Below are 21,316 nucleotides of genomic sequence, written 5' to 3' on the forward strand. Positions count from 1 at the left end.
AAGTTTCAGTGCACCCTGCTTTCCAATTTTAAGCAAAGTTTAAAAACAAAATAGGGAAAAGATCTTATTTATTGTTATTACTGTGATAGTAAAACATTATCTGTTCAAGAAGATATCACTTGAAAAGTAGTTTGAAAAATCACTTAAATGTTGAGCAGTAAGATAGAGTTAACAAGAAATAGTGAAACTACAACAGGCTTTGCAGTCAGAAATGCCAGGTGTGTGATTAACATAAGGGAGGGGAAGCAAAAATAATATAAAAACGGGGGGGGGGGGCGCCTGGGTGGCGCAGTCGGTTAAGCGTCCGACTTCAGCCAGGTCACGATCTCGCGGTCCGGGAGTTCGAGCCCCGCGTTGGGCTCTGGGCTGATGGCTCAGAGCCTGGAGCCTGTTTCCGATTCTGTGTCTCCCTCTCTCTCTGCCCCTCCCCCGTTCATGCTCTGTCTCTCTCTGTCCCAAAAATAAATAAACGTTGAAAAAAAAATTTAAAAAAAAAACAGGGAGGGGGATGAAACATAAGAGACTCTTAAATATGGAGAACAAACAGAGGGTTACTGGAGGGGGTGTGGGAGGGGGGAATGAGCTAAATGGGTAAGGGGCATTAAAGAATCTACTCCTGAAATCATTGCTGCACCATATGCTAACTAACTTGGATGTAAATTTAAAAAAGTAAAATTAAAAAAAAAAAAGAAATGCCAGGTGTGAATCTCACACCCATTATTTATAATATAATTGGGGTTAAGCTGCAACTCTTTTTTCTCATCTGTAAAATGGGACTTATTTATTTCGTAGGATGTTAGGATTAAACGATATAAGAGATATAAAAGGGCTATCCAATTTTAATTATCAACTGCTCTGTGTTCCAAACTATTGGTATTATAAAAGTAACTGTGATTCAATATTCATGTTTGTGTCTGCATTCTATTAGTTTCCATATTTAATGGGGGTCAGGGTAGGAGCTGTTCAGAGTAGCAATGATTATCTTTGCCTGGGTATTATCTAGGGACCTGGGAGCTAAAAGAGAGACAGAGATAATCTACTTCTTTGAAGTCCATTAATGTTCCTTTTGCACGAAGAGTTTCAGCGTCTGGTCAGACCAGGCATCCTCAGATCAGTTCAGCTGGCATGAAGCCACACAAGGAAATGGGACAAAGAGCACGAAGAACAAGATTCTTTCTCTGCACTCGTTTCAGGGGCAGTCACACCCCTCCTGTCACCGCTGGAGAAAGGTCTTCATTTCTCAAAACTTCTATCAGCCATTGATATGTGCTCCCTGCATTCAGCCTGTTGTGTGTCACCCACGAGCACTCTGAGTAAAAGGCCTTTGTCTTACAACTTCCAGAGGTGTGAAATTCTTAAAAGCTCTATGAAACCATGGTCTCCGTCGGATTCCAGGTGCAGAAGCTTGTTGTTGTAATCTCCTAGGGATGCCGTTATCAGAGGATATGTTTATAAAAGGGCGACAGCAAGCAGTTCATGTTTTCTACACACCACATTCAAGGGACAGGTAAACAAAATGTGCCACCATTTTTGCTGTCTTGTCAATGACATCTAGGCAGGCACACAACTGTCCATTTGTAAGGTCGCCTCATCCAAAGTAAGCCATATGGCATTCATGGTGAAGGTAACTTTTAAATAAGCAATCAGATCACTTTATTCTCCTTGGGGCTTACTTTATCTTGTTCATATTTTCTAAAGCAGATTTTTTTGAGCGTCTACAACTCACACTAGAAAGGAAAGTCCATGGAGTTAAAATCATTGTCCTAAGGACAATTTTAGGAATGTCGTGCATTTCCTGCCTTTCAAGTCTGGGCTGGTTCATTACGATGACTGCATGTTTGCATGATAAAACTCCTGTTTCTTATCACTTATGCTTCAATTTACAGTATTGGGACAGTGCTTAGCAATCATTTGTCTATTGGATTTAAGATATAACTTGCCAACAGCACAAGAAAAATACCACCTATAAAACGGAAGCATAAGCCAAACAAAAAAGGGTTTCCTATTATCCAGGAATCAAGAGAGCCTCCCTCCTCATCCCCTTCCGCATCATACATCTTTGACAGATACTTTTGCAATCTGAGCTATCCATGTGGATTTCAGCACTTGTTTTGCACAACTATGATAGAAGTATGAGATAAAAACATCTGCATCGAATAAAGGTAGAGAATGGAGCACCTGGGTGGCTCAGTCAGTTAAGCATAAGATTCTTGATTTCTGCTCAGATCATGATCTCGCAGTTTTTGAGATTGAGCCCCATGTCGGGCTCTGTGCTGACAGCATGGATCCTGCTTGGAATTCTCTCTCTTGTTCTCTCTCTGCCCCTCCCCTGCTTGTGTGCCTGTGTGCACCGTCTCTCTCTGAAAATAGACATTTTTTAAAAAGTAGAGAATATATAAAATAATTACTTATTGTATTAGCAAATAAATTATTAGCTATAAATCCAATTTATCCCTGCAGAAGGATTTAAATGATGTGATGCTGAAAGATTGCATGCCTGTTTGAGAGATTATCCAGGTGTAACTTTGGAAACACGAGGAGGTGACTTCACAAACGTGCTTTTACAGTGAATCACCAGAGCATCCATCGAAACAAAGGCCAACGTCCAGAATAAGGTGTGCACAGCCACTGTATTGGCCATGTCGATAGATGATGCAGATGTATGACAAGACCACATGTAGGCACTGCTAGGGCTGAACAGGGCTTACTTAGTAGAGGCCACCGAAGCAGTCAGCACAGTTAGGACACACAGCAGCAGGACCACCATGGATGACGGCCCACACTGTGCACTGCCCAATATCAGAGGTACCATTCAATTGCAATTCATTGTCATGAGGACTCTCAAACTTGGCACCCTGTTGGGTAGAGAGAACTACATTATCCTAGATAGATACAGCCTCCGAATCCGTTCCCAATACATTATGTTAGCATTTTCAAAGTTGCAGATGATAATGTTTATGAGTGACGTTTTAGAAGCATAACTACCCCTGTCCAGGCCCAGCTTGATATACATCAATCTAGTATGTTTCTGCACACGACTTAGCAAAATACATTCCAGAGACGACCACATCTAAGCCAGGTACACCTCATCAATCTCAGTGTTATGTAACGCACAGTTCACAGCTTGCTCAAGCCTGAACAAAAGCCTCATTCATCACTCTCACTCTCTCCAGGCTGGTGCATCCTAGTCTGGGAGGATCCTAAGGGCTGCAGAATGGGATATTTTCCTAACAAGCCCTTACACTAGCTAAGTTTATCTTGAATGCTGAAAATCCAGGAGTATAAACTACTAGGGGATGCAAGGAGCAAGTGGGGCCATGGGTTCCCCACTGGCCTAAGGAATAAGAGTTCAGAGGAAGGTGACTGTGAGAAAGGCTTCCTGCTGAGATGACGCTGTGATCCTGGTGTTTGCATTAGCTAAAGAAAGTGGCCGGCTACAGTCAGTTGATGACATAATGTAAATCACGGGCGGTGGGAACCGCCTGGCCTTGAGAGTCTTACAAAAGTGAGTTTGAATCCTGATCCTACAAGCTTATTTCCTACCATGTAGCCGATCAGATGCTTGACCTCTCAGAGAATCGTTTCTTTCCATTCACAATACTGTAATATTACTTAACTCCCAGGATTACTGGTAGGATTAAAGACATGCATATAAAGCTCCTGGTACAGATCCTAGTATGTGGTAGGTGACCAAAAAATAGTACCTATTGATTTTATTACAAGAATGGACTATAAATCATGAAAACAATTGCTCTAAGTGAATGAATATGCATATATGTTTACAGTTACTACATATCTTTTTATAGCAATCTTGAAAAATGAATTTCAACTATGCACGTTCATAGAATATATTCCCCCTTTAAAAAAAATTGAACATTACAGATGAAGTAGTTACTTTGATCATTCTGTACTGCTCCCAATTAATTCTGTTTTCCTTACCTCCCAAAAGGCAATCAGCTTCAAGAGAGTTTTTTTTAATTTAAACATAAATATGTAAAAGTACATAAGGTTTTTGGGTTTCTAAAAAAATTGACCTCAGTCATTCAATGCTATGATACTGCATGTACCAGACTAGTAGGGTTTTTGCCTGTTTTATTCAGCATTGTTGTGAGATCAGCCCATGTCATTATGCTTAAATCTAGTACATTCTTTTAAACTATTGTATCGGGGCACGTCAATTTGTGAACATACCACATTTTATTTATCTATCCCTGATGGGTATGTTTTTAGATTACTTCCAATGATTCACTATGAAAAATATTGTTATGAAAGAATTTAGCACAAGTGTAGCATTGTGTCAAGGGTATATGTCAGAAGTAGAACTCCTAGGTGTAAGTATTTTTAATTTTACTGGCTACAGGCAAATTGCTCCTTAAAGTAATCATATCAATTTACATTTGCACTGCCAGTTTATAAGAGGTCCTGTTTCCTCTGGTCCCTGTAGCTTGGCTTTTCATTTGGTTGATGGTTTCCTTTGCTGTGCAGAAGCTTTTGAATTTCATGTGGTCCCACTTGCTTACATTTCCTTTCATTGCCTTTGCTTTTGGTGTCAAATAAAAAAAAAATCATTGCCAAGACCTCACCAACTTTTGATATTATCTAATGTTTAAATTTTTGCCAGACTGGTTAATGAAAAATATGCCCTTTTACTTAGCCTTTTCTGACACATTCCAGTTATGAATCCTTTGTTTTTCAGATTGCAAATTCACTCTCCTACTCACTTATGTTTTAGCTTTTTAAGGGAGTCGCTGTGGATTAGAAGGTCTCATAATCTAAGGTAGGCACGTTTACAAAATGTTTCTTAATTGTTTTTGGTTTTTGTGAATAACAAATACTTTCTCCATTGCCAATTATGAAGATATTTTGTATATTCTTTGAATAGTTTTAATTTTGCTTTCCCTTTAGATCTATAATACAGCTAGATTCGCTTTTTGTAGGGGTCTAACTGACTTTTCCACATATGAAGGCAACTGTCAAGAAACTATCCGCTGAGTAGTTCACTCTTTCTTTCCTCCCATTCTTGTGTACCAAGTGTCCACATGCATCTGAATTTATCCCTGGGCTCTCTGTTTCAGTTCATTAATCCATTTGTCTCTTCTTGCATCAATACCACATTACTTGTCTTAGCTTTGTAACAAACTTTGACATCTGACAAGGCAAGTACAGTTCATTTGAGTTCCTTTCAGAATTATTTTTGCATATTTAGCATTCCATGCAAATTATGGATTCAGTTTGTTAACTTCTATGAAAAGTCTAATGGGGATACTGATTGGGACTGAATTTGCTTTACGTATTAATTTGGGAAAGAGCAACATCGTTATGACAATGTGTTTTCTGGTCAATGGCCACGGTATCTCACCATTTATTAAGGTCTTATTTAATATCCTTCAATAGCATTTCATAATTTTCTCGATAATTTACTTCAGCACTTGTCTTTTTTTTCATATGAAATTTATTACCAAATTGGTTTCCATACAACACCCAGTGCTCATCCCAACAGGTGCCCTCTTCAGTGCCCATCACCCACTTTCCCCTCCCTTCCACCCCCCATCCACCCTCAGTTTGTTCTCAGTTTTTAAGAGTCTCTTATGCTTTGGCTCTCTCCCTCTCTAACTTCTTTTTTTTTTTTTTCCTTCCCCTCCCCCATGGACTTCTGTCAAGTTTCTCAGGATCCACATAAGAGTGAAAACATATGGTATCTGTCTTTCTCTGTATGACTTATTTCACTTGGCATAACACTCTCCAGTTCCATCCATGTGGCTACAAAAGGCCAGATTTCATTCTTTCTCATTGCCAAGTAGTATTCCATTGTGTATATAAACCACAACTTCTTTATCCTTTCATCAGTTGATGGACATTTAGGCTCTTGCCATAATTAGGCTATTGTTGAAAGTGCTGCTATAAACATTGGGGCACAAGTGCCCCTATGAATCAGCACTCCTGTATCCCTTGGGTAAGTTCCTAGCAGCAGCACTTCATTGTCTTTATTGCTATTGTAGTTGGGATTTTCTAAGTGATAATTGCTCAGGTATATGGAAGCCATTGGTTTTTGACTGCTGATATCAGACTCACTTTCAGACTAATTCATGTACTTCTAGTAGCTTACCATTCATTACCATGTGTTTTCCAGGTAAACAATTATATTATCTGTAAATAATCACAAGTTTTCCCTATTTTTTAGCTATTATACCTTTTACTTCTTGTTTTTGACACAATGGAATGTCAGCTATGACAGCCAGAATTCTCGTTATATTCCTGGTTTTACTTGCAAAGCTTATGTTTCACATTATCATCTTTGCTAGCTATTTATAGTAAGTAACCATCAGGCGAAGGAAAAGTTTTCCTATACCTAGGTAGCTGGGGTGTGTGTGTGTGTGTGTGTGTGTGTGTGTGTGTTTTAATCATATATGGGTATTGGATTTTGAATTTCTGATTAGTTACTTCTTTTAACTGCTTGTAAGTTGTTTCCTAGGTGTAACACTTTCCCTAATCTTTCCAGTGATAGTGTTAGATTCATTTTACACATCCTGTTCTTAAGGCTTTATTAGATATGTTTTTTCAGACTAACTTCTGTGTTTTGCCTCTCTCTTACTGGGTGGCTTTTCTCAGTCTATCATTCTTAAGCCTGAGCTTATCCTCCTGCTCTGATTCATGCAAGTGGTCAACTGCCTCTGTATATGATGCTAATTCTAGAGGGAAAAGCAGAATCTACTGTGGAGATTAGGCTACATGTGGCTTTAAATAAGTGAGGAGGAAGGGCAGGACAGCCCGGGTGCACATCTTGCCACTTGGTGTGGGCTTAACAGTTCCTGTTCTCCATGTCACTAAGGACTTGGCTTTCTGTCCCAAGGAAATAGATACACCTGTCATAGCTTCCTGGACCCAAAATAAAGTATGTGTGCATGAGAGAGAGAGAGAAAGAAAGAGAGAGAGACTTTCTAATAGTTAATCAGCCAAGTCATTTTTTCTTCAATAGCCCAAACAAGCATCATCTCAATTGCCCTTGGCCTCTTCCAACTTCTTGTTGCCACCACTGATTAGCTTGAAGCATGTCTGGTATTGCTCCCACTTTCTGTGGTGTCACTCTCCCTTGGACTTCAGCACATGTTTGGGGCTACCGTTTATCTCTTTAAAATCAGAATCCATTTGTTTTAAGGGATTTATCACAACTTTTGAAAATGTTTCTTCTTTTGTTGGGGGTGACTGTGACTATGTACTTGTGTGTGTATATATATACATGTATATATATATATACATATATATATGTATTATATATATGTGTATATATATGTGAGTGTGTGTGTGTATATATATATGTGTATATATATGTGTATATATATATACACACACACACACACTCACATATATATACACATATATATAATACATGTAAATATACATTAAGATATAATACATATTATACATACAAATGCATACACAAATATGTACACATACAAGCTTTCATTTCTAGAGTTTGTTGTGGCAGGTCAGAGTGCTGTGTGTCCTCTGACTACTATTTTGAAACCAGAAGATCCTATCTTTAAATCAGAAGTATTGCCCCCTGGGAACTTTTCTTAAACTTGAACCTGATATCTGGAGTTACAAAGAAACATTAATTGTATAGGTTGGAAAAGCGGCATCAAATATGATCTGATCTCATAATGGCCTCTGTTGTAATCTAAATACAGCTGGTAGAGGTTAACCAATATAAAAGCTACTTGAGAATCACTGAATTGGGTCTCACTGACTCCATGTATTACTTCTATGAAGTTGAATAATTATTCAATATCTCTGAGCCTTGGTTGGGTTTTTGTGAGGGCCAAGTGGAAAAGTGTGCATGGAAATAGTGGTACTGGGTTAAACATTGTGTATGATCATTGTTAGCATTACCCCATTATCTTGGATTTCTCATCTGTACCACCTGCATTTTCAAGTTGTTCATATGTCATCAACACACGCTGCCCATTTACACAGAAATATATATTTCCATGTTATTCAAGTTTGATAACACAACATTTCAAATATACACTTCACATTGACCAAAAGTACAGCGCTGCGGTTTTCAGTGTAGATTTTAGAGTGAGGCAGACGTGGGCTCTATTAAGCTTCCCTCCTTCCTACATCCTTTACTGACACAATCACAGATCCATGGCAGTTATACGTGATGTGTGGATTCCTTGACACTGTTATTCTTGGAATAACTTCAACTGACTTGAAGGATTAGGAGAATGTCTCTGTGTCTCATTAAAATCCTGTGTTTGAGGAGATGGTGCAATTGATTAAGATCGTTCCAAAGAAGGTTATTAGGATATCCTGACAAGAAGACTTTTCTGGATTCCCATTGTTCAACATGCCAATCTTTTACTGAATTTTTCATTCAGTCTTGTTAAATTGCTAGTGTAGCCTCACATCTCTCCATCCAGATTTACTGAGGACTTTACCAGATGAAAAAAGAATGTCTCCTAGATCCCCATTCTGTATACACCAATTCTTCTTCATGTGTTACTTCACAGTAGTCTTTGGATACTACAGAGCAGAGATTTTGTCTCTACTGAGGTCATGGGACTTCACATAATGAAGTCCATGTGGCAACATCATGTTGATCAACCACAGAAGCCTTTTTCAGGGCAAGGGGATCTCAAACACTTTGCCTTCCAATTGGTATCATCATGGGGCGTTGTTTATTTGTCATTTTGTTTTGTTTTGCTTTTGACTTAAAATTTTTTAAAATTTATTTTTGAGAGAGAGGCACACAGAATCTGAAGCAGGCTTGAGGCTCTGAGCTGTCAGCACAGAGCCCAATGCGGGCCCTGAACCCACGAACCCTGAGATCATGACCTGAGGCAAAGTCAGAAGCTTAACCGACTGAGCCACCCAGGTGCCCCTGTTATTTTGTTTTGTTTTGAATGCTGGTTTATTTGGCCCCACTTGCTAGCAATCTCCAGGCATACAATAGTCAGGAAACAAGAATTTACTCTTTGCAAACAGTGAAATTGCTAGGATATTCTATAAGCTGGAGACAGGTGGTAGAACCAGATAATCATTCCGGTTTCTGCCAGGACTGAAAAATCTATAATTCAATAACAAAGTAACACAAATGTCACAAAAAGGACATCCCTTTTATTGAGTCAGTGGTTATACCAGTGAAGAGGAAAAGAGTGTTGCCTATGACAGGCTTTTACTTCGTTACTGCTTGTAGTTTATAGACAACAAAGTTAGAAGGTGATTTGGCACTGAGCACTGCATAAATACAAATTAGTTTATTGAAAACCTACTTTGGGGGGTCATTTTTACTACTCTTCTGCATGTGGATTTGAAATTTTTTAAAAGAAACTATTTTGTGTCCTCCTAACATACGAAGGTGATTTTTTAAAAAAATATTTGTTGAGGGCCGTTGAATATAAGTAGTCCTTAAGATAGAGAAAAACCTAGAGCACCAGATAGCCCCTGTGCTTTCTTGTATATCGCCAGTGGCAAACTCACGACCTTCTGATCCTGTTAATGGAAATTGTCAATCAAAGGAAAAACAAACAATATATGTTATTAATCACCAGGCATCTAAGATCTTAAAATCTAGAGAACTGAGTTCCAATTAACTGACATTAAGATAACAATGATAAATGAGCCCCAAATTCAGCCTGGAGCCTAAATGGTCTCCACTGTTCACTGGAAAGCTGTATGGTTCCCTGAAATGGTGGCAAGAACATGGGACTTGGGTAAGTCATACTACCCACCAGCTATGTAACCTCCTCAAAGGAAACCCAGCTGAACCTGCCAAATTAACACATTTCCTCTTTTAACAGCTCCATTAGGATTCTTGTATCAATTGAAAAATAGATGTGAAATCACTTTGTAATTGACTGTTAAAACTGCCTCATATTTACCTCACTATGAGCTTTGAGAACAATTAAGAAAATATACGCTCTCCAACATCACAGCGTGTTGAACCACCCTGGGCACCAGGTAGAGCTGGACAGGCAAGCTTTGACATGATGGGAATGTTGCCTGGGAACTGGAAGAATCCAGCCCTGGTTGCAGACCACAATATTGCTTTGTCCTTCAGCAGAACAATGTTCATTGCCCCTCTACCACCATACTGATGGGACTTCTGTTAGTCTTGTTTCTACTATAACTTCACTCCTCACCAATACAGCACCCTCTTGTCCCTGGCTCTTTGATTCTAATTACTCATCTCTTCTTCTTACTCAAAAATTTATGTAAGTACAAGACTACCCTATATGTCTTTTCTGCCTCCATTCCTACTACCAATGAAACAACTATATCTTTTTTTAAAAATGTTTAATGTTTATTTATTTTTAAGAGACAGAGAGACGGAACGCATGCAGGGAGGGGAAGAGAGAGAGGGAGGCATAGAATCCGAAGCAGGCTCCAGGGTCTGAGCTGTCAGCATAGAGACCGATGCAGAGCTCAAACTCAGGAGCTGTGAGATCATGACCTGAGATGAAGTCGGACGCTTAACTGACTGAGCCACCCAGGCACCCCAAAACAACTATTCCTCAGCTCACACTTAAATGACCAAGAAAGAGAATGTGTTTAATGCTTCATTTCCTCATTGCAGAAAACCATGTTCTGAACATAATATTCAACGGGTTCCTTGCCTCGGATATGGATGCAGACAGAAAATTCATCTTGCAATAGTTACATAATGGTGCTTTGTTTCCTTATCTGCTGTTAGTTGAGCAACCCAGGACAGAGCTTGAAATTTTATTTTTGAAGCCTCCTAACACTGAGAGAAGTAACCATCCTACTCCTTTGTCTTTACATTTCTGAGCCCCTTGGCATTTCTCAAACATAACAGTAGCCAAGTCATGTAAAGTACTGCCTTCAAAAGAGACATGTTTTGAAGATGTTTAAAACCACAGGCAAAACTTTGATTGCCATTGCCAACCATGGGCTCTTGGCATCCATGATGAGATTTGTGCTGGTGTCTCAATGATTCCCGCTCGTTCTAAGGCTACAATCAAATGTCACCCATCCCACATACCCTGAGAGGTTGTTATTATGTGCAACCCCCAAATCCTGGTGTTCAGATGCAAGGAACATAGGCCCGCTCAAGTATTTTTCTATTAATAAAGGGTTATAGTGAGGCTAGAATAGGAGAGGGTAACAAGAGAAAACAGGACTCCTGATAACACAGGGTCCTACTGTGGGCCCCACAGAGTGGAACTCAAAGTCCACTCAGCACCCACCTCTTCCCTAGAGACCAATCCAATTTGTCTCTGCCATAGCATCTTCAGTGCACAAATCCTATGCCCGCTCCCCCATTGATACAGCTCACCTACCTCATTCCTATCTCCTTCTCTGTAGTTCTTCTCACTTCTCTTCCTGCTTCTTAACATGGGATTCATTCATATCTTGAGAGTGTTTTTCATTTCAGGCTGCTTCATAGGTCCGTGAGCCATTTATAGGTAGGTTGCCTTGTGAGGGATCATCAACACCTAATCCAGTAGCTGGGGCTGGGGTGGCATGACAGTGGGAAGAGAGCTGTCTGGTCAGGAGTCCGGGGTTGCCTTTCTCAGCAAGGAAGTGATCGTGGCAATGTCCCTTAAAAATTGCCATGCCCGTGTCCTGGTCCACCTGCCACCATCTCTCCCCTGGACCACAATGATAGTCTCTTGCTTCCACTCTTCTCCCCTACAGCCCTCTCCTCACATTGAAAGCAGTGTAACACATTTAAAGCCCAACTCAAATCGTGTTTTTCCTCTGCTGAAAACAGTCCATTCTGAATAGAACCTAAACATCCATGTCTACAAGACCCCGCGTCTACTCTTAGACTATTTCCTTACTCTGTGCCTCCCCCCACTCTGCTCCAGCCACAGAGACAACTTGTTGCTCCTCAGAGCGCCAAGCACTCTCCCTCCTCAGGGTCTTTCCCCCAATGCTCTCTCTCCCTGACGTGTTCCTCTCTCAGCCATCCCTGTGCTAATTCCTTTATTTCCCTCAGGGCTTTTCTCAGACCTTTTATGTAAATTATGACCTTTCATCCTATCCCTATCTCCTTGACCTCTTTATACATACTGTATATCTACTTCTTTGTTTGTTGGCTGCCTTCTCCACTAGAATTTAAACTCCATGATGGCAAGGAATTTATTGGTTTGGTTTACTCTCGTACCCCAGTATGTACAACAATGTTGGACACACGGTGAGTGCTTAATAAATCTTTGTCAAGTAAATATACAAATGAATGAATGAAAATGCACCATGGGCATAAAAGGACTGTCACTGACATGCCCAGAACAAGACTACTGGAGGAGATGGGTGAGTAATTTTAATCATAGTGAGAAGTTCTAAGGTTTGGGCAAGCAAGGAGTCTACCATGTATACTCTGGGCGATTGAGAAAGGCTTTTCTCTTTTTTAAGACCTGAAGTCTAGAAAAAAAGCATTTTAGTAGGGAGCAGGTGCACAGATCAGAAGGTAAGAGAAAGCATGTCATGCTTGGAGCAATTCTCTGCCATGATACCTTCGTCTGCAAACAGGAGGAAACTGGGATTGGCCTAAGCAATAAGGCAGTGGGTCATCTCACCTGGAAGGATGCTTATCAATAGGGCATATGCCAGGAGCAGTGCATGAGGCTCCAACAATGCTTTTCTGCAGATCTCCTGGCTCTGCCCTCCTCATTTTATAGTCTCATTTTCGTACTTGTAGCAAGATGGCTGCACAAAGTCTCGACATCATTTCCAGCCACTGCAATGCCCATGGGCAGAAAGAAGCTGTCTTTCCCTTGGGTCTATACTTCAGATAAGGAATTAATCCTACTATATCATCAGCAAACTTCCTCTCACATCCCACTGGCCAAAACTGGGTCACTTAACCTTTCCCAAATAATCATTAGAAAAGATAATGCAGGACTATCATGACTGGCTTTGACAAATTACCTGGGCCAGAGATCCTTGGAGCGTCAATCATCATTACCACTGAGGTTTGGGGGTAAGGGGAGGAAAAAAGTGGAAAGATAGCAAGGGTCAGAAAATTAGTCTTTGATGTCCTGCTATGGAGTTTGAACTTTACCATGAAGGCTATTGGTAAACAATAATCAATTTTAAGCAACAAAGTTGTAGAATCAGTTTCCCAATGTGTACAGATCGCTAAATGGCATTGCGAGTGGGTTCAAGGAAGAAAGACTAAGGACAAGGGGAGCAACTGGGACCACTGTAGCAATGCAAGTGATAAAGACAGTGCTTATACAAAGATAATGGTACGAAGGACAGATCAGGGAAACTTAAGGAAGTAACAGAGTGCTGGGACCATTCAGCAGAGTCTAGTGACCCAGTGGATGTTGTAACTGAGGCAGAAGAAGATTTAAGGATGAACCGAGGTTTCTGGCTTGAGTAACTGGGTGGAGGGTGGAATAATTCACAGAACTAGGAAATAAATAAGGTGACACTGGATAAGGATACAATAATCATTGCGTTTGATGTTCTCAGCTAGAGAGGTGTAAAATGTGGTTGCAGAGAGGCATTTGGAGTTCAGAAAGAGGTCTAAACATGTGTTTATTTCCTGATCATGAACAAGGTGAAAGTCAGTGTCAGGAGTGCAGAGGGTACACGATGCATCAGGAGCAGTCCTGCCCCTCAAGGAGCTGTCAACTGTATTGATCAGTTTAGCAAATAATCATACAAATTCCACAGCAGTGCTTAGAAGCATAAATCTCTGAGTTGTGGTAACCAGCTAATTTCAGCAGGAGTTTCAAGTGGAGTTCTGATCAGTGAAACAGAGAAAGGCTCTGTTAAGCAAGAGGACTGGCAATAACCCACACGTGAATTAATTATAAGGACTCTAAAGTAAGGGCATTAGAACCAGCAAGGAAAAGGACTAGACAGATGCCCATGACATTTTGATGAAAGAGTCAATACATTTTTGCAACTAATTGGATATGAAGCAAGAAGGAGGGCTTCAAGATATTGGATATTTTTTTTAATCATCCAAAGAAGAAAAATAGAAAGTCAGTGCAAGGAGTTGATTGTGTTGAGAAGAGTTAAGAGAAAATGTTATGTTTAGACACATTGCTATTGAGAAGGTGGGAGATTCCACAGACAAACTGGAGATGCGGGAGCAAGATCAGAGCCAGAGATGCAGCTCTGGGGGTTCATGTCACATCTGGTTGCCAAGTCTGAGTAGCAGAGAATGCAAAGGTGCCCCCTGGAATTGTGCAGCGCCATGGTGCACATTATAAGTATGTAAGTTATCATTATTGACGCTTTTTTCTCAAATGGATTTGAGCACATGGTCAGTTAGATAAAAACCAACCTGAACCTAACCCGAATTTCCCCAACAATGTTTATTCAAATACTTAAGACTTGCTTACATGAGAGAGACTGAATCAGGGAGAGAAGAGAGGAGACAAGATACTAAAAAAGTAAAAGAACACGAAAAAAACCCAGCTACTTCCACATGACTATGAACGTGGAAGAATGCACGATGGATATACGTGACATCAATCTTCCAGGAAATACAAAAACAATATTTTAATTCCATGGATATGGAGATTAAGCTGCATAAGAACCATCTCTGACCAGAAAAACATATCTTTCGGTGCAGCAACTACCCAAAGCCTTGTACAATTATGTGCCAAATAAAAGCTTTTGACAAAATAATGCTAGCGGGCAAGTGTCACGCCTGTTCAACCAACTTAGTCTGTAAGCAAGTACCTAACTAAATGATTTAATGAGGGGTAAAGGAATGAAAAGATAAGGAAAAGTATATGCTTCGGAGAATCAGGAGTTAACTACTTGCTGCATATTTTTCACGTCTAATCATGGGCACACATGCACATATATACATACACATGTGAGTACACACAGACACAATAACATACTTCCTTGACTTGGTTTAACAGCTAAACATTCAGCTATGACTTAAAGGTCGTAAAGACTGTCCATGACTCTCAGAGAAAACTCCTTCCATAATGAGCAAAAGAAAATAAATGTTATCCTGAAAACCACTACAATAACAAAGACTGAAATCCATTAGAGAGTTATATGAGGCAGAATCCTAATCAATAATTCTTATATTGACAATCCTAACAACCTTCAACAAAAAACGGAAGATTTTGTGGCATGCTGTATTCTTTTGCAGACAAGTTTAAATAGCTGTATTTATCACAAATACAAACACATATTAAAATATTGAAGGCATTGCAAGATACGTTGAAGTTAAATATACTGAAGAGAAAATAGTGATGCAGATGTTGTAGTAATTAGAAGAAAACCTTATTTATGTAGACTATATGTTCCATGAGGTCAGGGCCACATCTGTTTACATACCACTGTATTAGCACATAACACAGAACCTGGTATAAAACAAGCTATCAACAAATACACGAATTAATTTAGCATTGATTGTCCTAGGGAGCTATGGTAATGCGAAGCATTTTGGTTAATTTTAAAACTTAAATGTGAGAATAAGACAAATATACCCCTCACACTGAGAAGCTTATTCATTCGTTTGTCACTCGTTCGTACTTCATTCTGAAAAATATTTAAGAAGTCTCAAAAAAAAAAAAAACATAAAACAGGAAAATACACATGTATATATCAGGATGAAAAAGATGGACATAGGATAATAGAATAAAAGGTAGAGGATAGAGTGTATATAAAAGCACACACCCTGGAAGTCGTTGGGCAGATGCCAAAATTGCAAACAGGATTCTGTCTTAAAGGACAAAGGCAAGAGAAATGTCCACATGGAGCCCACAGTGCCACCATCATAAAATAGAGTAGGTCACCATCCAGCTTTTACTCCAATTCACTGGGCAAATACATTATTTAATACTTAATTTCCTGGGGAAAAATGCACTACAAAAAGGCATTACAGAGACTACTAAGTTATTTTCTTTCAAAGCAAAGTGATTAAATAAAATCCTGGTGCTTTCCTATCAGTCCCTGTTTGGTTCTCCAAATTAATAATAAGTGAATTTTTTAAATGAAACCGCACTTTTTACAGCATTCAAGGCTTATGATAGAACAAAATGTGGAGGGAGCAATTCAGATGGCTATATATTTACTTATATATAAAATTCATACAATAGAAAGAAGAACCACTGACATCATTTATTTTATTTTTTTTTACATTTTTTTTTTTTATTTTTGAGAAACAGAGGGAGACAGAGCACAAGTGGGGGAGGGGCAGAGAAAGAATGAGACACAGAATCCAAAGCAGGCTCCAGGCTCTGAGCTGTCAGCACAGAGCCCAATGCGGGGCTCGAACTCACGAACCATGAGATCGTGACCTGAGCTGAAGTCGGATGCTTAACTGACTGAGCCACTCAGATGCCCCCACTGACATAATTAACGTGTGTATTTCCCTGGCCAGTGTGCCATCATAGTCTAAACTGAAAAGTCATGTACGAGGTGCGTCATGCTCACAGTGAAAAGAACTAAAAATGATAACAAGGAAGAACCGTGGCTTGAGATTTCATTACTTCTGCTGCAATTTAGACTTGAATATGAGCTCATCAACAGCCCACAGAAAGGCGAAGAGGATTGAGGGCACGAGAGACTGGATCACTGAGCCTGGCAGAGGAAATAAAAACATGGTCAGAGAGGTGAGGGGCAAAGTTCCCTTCCTGAAGCAGCTCTGGGATTGTATTCCACAACTGTGAGTTGGTTCAAGTTACAGACAGTCCCTCAGACCGAGGGACTAGTGTGATGACACGAAACCTGCCACTGGTTTTTTATTCAATCTGCAGGATGGCTGTGTCCCTATGCTGTGCCACCCTTGTGTGTTCTGAAGGGCAGTGAAACAAATTAGTGTACCACCAACTATAAAATCTGGGAGATGAATTTGGCCCCTAGAAATTTTAAGAAAGAAAAATAATGGAATTCTCACTGAAAGCTTGTCTTCTTTCCCCATTCTCCATTTTTCTTTCAAATTTAGATTCATTGTATTCCTTTACATATCATTTAAGATTTGCTCTAGGTGCCTGGAGCCTGAGTGGCTCTCAGTTGGTTAAGCGTCAGACTCTTGGTTTTGGCTCAGGTCGTGATCTCAAGGTTTCGAGGGTTCGAGCCAAACCCAGGTTGGGTTCTGTGCTGACAGTGCGGAGCCTCTTGGGATTCTCTCTCCCTCTAGCTCTGCCCCTCCCCCCACGTTGTCCTGTCTCTCTCAAAATAAAATAAAATAAAATAAACTCAAAAATATGTATATTTAAAAAAAGATTTGCTCTAGATTTGACTCCAAAAATCAACCATATGTTTTAATTTTTTTTAGTGTTGATTTGTTTTTGAGAGAGAGAGAGAGAGCGTGAGCAAGCATGAATGGGGGGAGAGGAAGAGAGAGAGGAAGACACGGAATCCGAAACAGGCTCCAGGCTCCAAATGGTCAGCATGGAGTCCAACTCAGGGCTCAAACTCATGAACTGGGAGATCATGAACTAAGCCAAAGTTGGATGCTTAACTGACTGAGCCATCCAGGCACCCCTCAACCATATATTTTAAATAAACAAGAGTTCAAGAAACTTTTCACACATTTCCAGGAGTCATTTCTTTCAGCTCTCTCTTATTTTGAAGGTAATATCTAAAGATCGATTTTTAAGAGCTTGTGTAACATAAGGTATGTCTCTGTAATTTATGCAAAAATATCTTATGCAAAAATACTCCATGAGAAATTTTGCTCTACACCTTGAACTCTATATACTAACTACTATATGGATTATTTCATTTTTATCCCCACAAAGATACCCTATGAGCTGATTATTGTATTATCCATATACACATAGGTGAAGAAACAGAGAGGCTCTATCAATTAATACCTTTCTCAAGTGTACCCATTAAGTAATATCATCAAAATCTGAACCCAGTCAGCCTGATTCCTGACCCATATTCCTAACCACCAAGTTACAGTTCTTACATTGCATTTCGATCTTTCTAAGTTAAATAAAAAGTACATTCTGAGAAGTGAAAGGAGCTTAGTTAATGTACTGATATACTAAAGAGTCACCAACTTTGACTTAGGACTCAAGATACGTAGGTTCTATTCATGAGACTTAGCTATGTGGCCTTAGTTAAGTCAGCTCATCAGTTTGTTTCTCTATTGAAAAATGTCAGGGCTTCAAAAAAACGAGTTGAATCAAGCTGATACTTAAGTCCTTTTAGGTTTTGACATCCTATGTGTTCTAACTAGATGCCTGTCATCACCAGGCATACCTTTGGTCAGAGATAGGAACGCGATGTCCATTAAAGGATGTGTGGGGCAGGTTGGCATGGCTCTGTCCTGTGGCCAAAGAACTCCACTGGTGACGACTGGGAACTAGTAAGGAGAATGTGAGTGAGTAAAAACAAATCCATTTCCTATACTAGACATACAAGTCAAAGCCCAAACTTGCAATTCTATGGACTGCATGATATTTTTAAGCATAGATTAATGTTATATTCTAAAGAAAAGCTTGTTTCTGTTGTTTCTTCAGTGCCTAAAATAGGATTTGACGCATCGTAGAGGGTCAGTGGCAATTTTTAAACCAACACCATTAAGGGAAAAATCTACTTGATTAGTGCACACCCACTAGAAAACAGAACCTAATTGCTGAATGACTCATACTCCATGTTGTCGCTCAGTTACGTTTGGCGATGAAGCTCATTGACAGAGCTCTCCCTTGTTACTTCTAGGTGAACAGCCAAGTATCATTCCTCTTTCTGCTCAAGAGTCTCTCCTTGCCCTTGTGCCATTGTCTCTGAGCACACTGGTAAAGAGCTTTCTTTCCTTTCTCTCCAGGAGACTGTGTGTGTGTGTGTGTGTGTGTGTGTGTGTGTGTGTTGTGTATGTGTGTGTGAAAGAGAGACAGGGAGAGAACATACATATTTACATGTAAGAGAACATCATCCTCCCCATTGTATTGCTCTGTAAGTGACATATCTAGTTGGACAGAAATTCAAACTTTGGCATTTTTGTAGTAAGGCACCATGAATTCAGCATTACAACTAATAAACTAGCAGGAACAATTATCACAGGGACCAATAGGATTATTTTAAGTACCATTGGCAGATTCTGTATCATGTCTTTTGTGACATCTATTTTTTTTAGTAGGCTTCACACACAAAGTGGAGCTTGAACTCAGGACCCCAAGATCAAGACCTGAACTGAGATCAAGAGTCAGACTCTTAATGCACTGAGCCACAACCCAGGCTCCCCGTGACATCTCATTTTTTGTTATTTAAATTTTAGTTAGTTAACATATAGTGCAATATTGGTTTCAGAACTAGAAGTCAGTTATTCATCACTTACAGCACCCAGTGCTCATCATAACAAGTGCCCTCTATAGTACCCATCACCCATCTGTCCCCCCCACCTCCCTCCACCAACCCTCAGTTTGTTCTCTATCATTAAGAGTCTCTTGTGGTTTCCCTCTCCTCTCTTTTCCCTTCACTCCCCATGTGCCCATCTATTTTGTGCCCATCTATTTGTTTCTGAATTTTGATTCAACAAATCAAATACCATATGATTTGTTCCAAATCATATGGTATTTGTCTTTCTCTCATTGATTTATTTCACTTGCTATAATACATTCTAGCTCCGTCCATGTCATTGCAAATGGCAAAATTTCATTCTTTTGATGGCTGAGTAATATTCTGTTGTGTACATAAACCACATCTTCTTATCCATTCATCAGTCAATGAACATTTGGGCTATCTCTATAGTTTGACTAGTATTTATAATGCTGCTATAAACATTGGGGTGCACGTGCCCCTTTGAATCTGTATTTTGGTATCCTTTGGGTAAATACCTAATAGTACTGTTGCTGGATCATAGGGTAGCTCTTTTTTCTTTTTTTCTTAACTTTTAAAAAGTTTATTTATTTATTTTGAGAGAGAGAGGGAGCAGGGGAGGGGCAGAGAGAGAGAGAGAGGGAGAGAGAGAATCCCAAGCAGGGTCCATGCTGTCAGTGCAGAGCCCAATGTGAGACTCAAACTCACAAACTGTGAGGTCATGACCTAAACCAAAATCAATAGTCAGATGCTTAACCAACTGAGCCATCCAGGTGCCCCATGGATCGTAGGGTAGTTCTATTTTTAGTTTTTTGAGGAACCTCCATACTGCTCTCCAGAATGGCTTCACCAGTTGGCATTTTCACCAATAGGCTCCCCTTTCTCCACATCCTTGCCTAAACCTGTTGTTTCCTGAGTTGTTAATGTTAGCCATTCTGACAGGTGTGAGGTAGTATCTCATTGTGGTTTTTTTGAACTGTATTTCCCTGATGACGAATGATGTTGAGCATCTTTCAATGTGTCCATTAGCCATCTGGATGTCTCCTTTGGAAAAATACCTTTCATGTCTTCTGCCCGTTTCTTAACTGGGCTGTTTGTTTTCTTGGGTGTTGAATTTGGTAAGTTCTTTATATATTTTGGATACTAACCCTTCATCAGATATGTCATTTGCAAATATCTTCTCTCATTCCTTAGGCTGACTTTTAGTTTTGTTGATTGTTTCCTTCACTGTGCAGAAGATTTTTATCTTGATGAGGTCCCAGCAGTTCATTTTTGCTTTGGTTTCCCTTGCCTCTGGAGACGTGTCTAGTAAGAAGTTGCTCTGGCCAAGGTCAAAAAGGTTGGCAGCTTGTGTTCTCTTCTAGGATTTTGATGGTTTCCTGTCTCAAATTTACGTCTGTCATCCATTTTGAATTTATCTTCATGTACGGTGTAAGAAAGTGGTTCAGTTTCATTGTTTTGCATGATACCATGTGATGTCTTATTTCTAATGTGGCTTACAAACAACCAGTTTACAGAACCAATTTTAAAAAATCAGTATTTTGCTGTGGTCAAACACTTCTGTTTCAAGCAGTATTTACCACACTAATTATGTTCTGGAAAGAGAAAAGCGTAGCATGGTCAAGACACCGAGGCAGAGAGGGGTTAATAGATTGAGGTCATACATTAAGTCCAGGGGAAAAGGCACAAATAGAAACAGGGGTTTTCTGAGTCACAGCCCAGTGTTCCAGTCAATGACAGACCCAGGGCTGATATACAAGTTCACATTAGCTTACAAAATAACCACAGGCACATTTCTCCCGAAACCAGGCCATGCACTCAGTGCACGCCCTGATGCATGTGCAAATTAATTTTTGGCAGCAGGAGGTCTTGGTACATTTCAATTCCAGTGTATAAGTGATTAAAATGAACAGAGACACATCAATTTTTGTCAAGTGAGAGACCCAGAGCTCCAGGACAAGACCTAGCAATTTCTTGGGGGTTTGAATAACTTAAAACAAGAGAAAGGCCCACCAAAACATTTTATTTGCAATATTTTCTGTATAAGTCACTCTCCTTCCAGAAACCTCTCTTCTGTACATAGAATATGCTCAGT

The sequence above is a fragment of the Lynx canadensis genome, chromosome B2 (assembly GCF_007474595.2).
Source record: "Lynx canadensis isolate LIC74 chromosome B2, mLynCan4.pri.v2, whole genome shotgun sequence".
NCBI lineage: Eukaryota > Metazoa > Chordata > Mammalia > Carnivora > Felidae > Lynx > Lynx canadensis.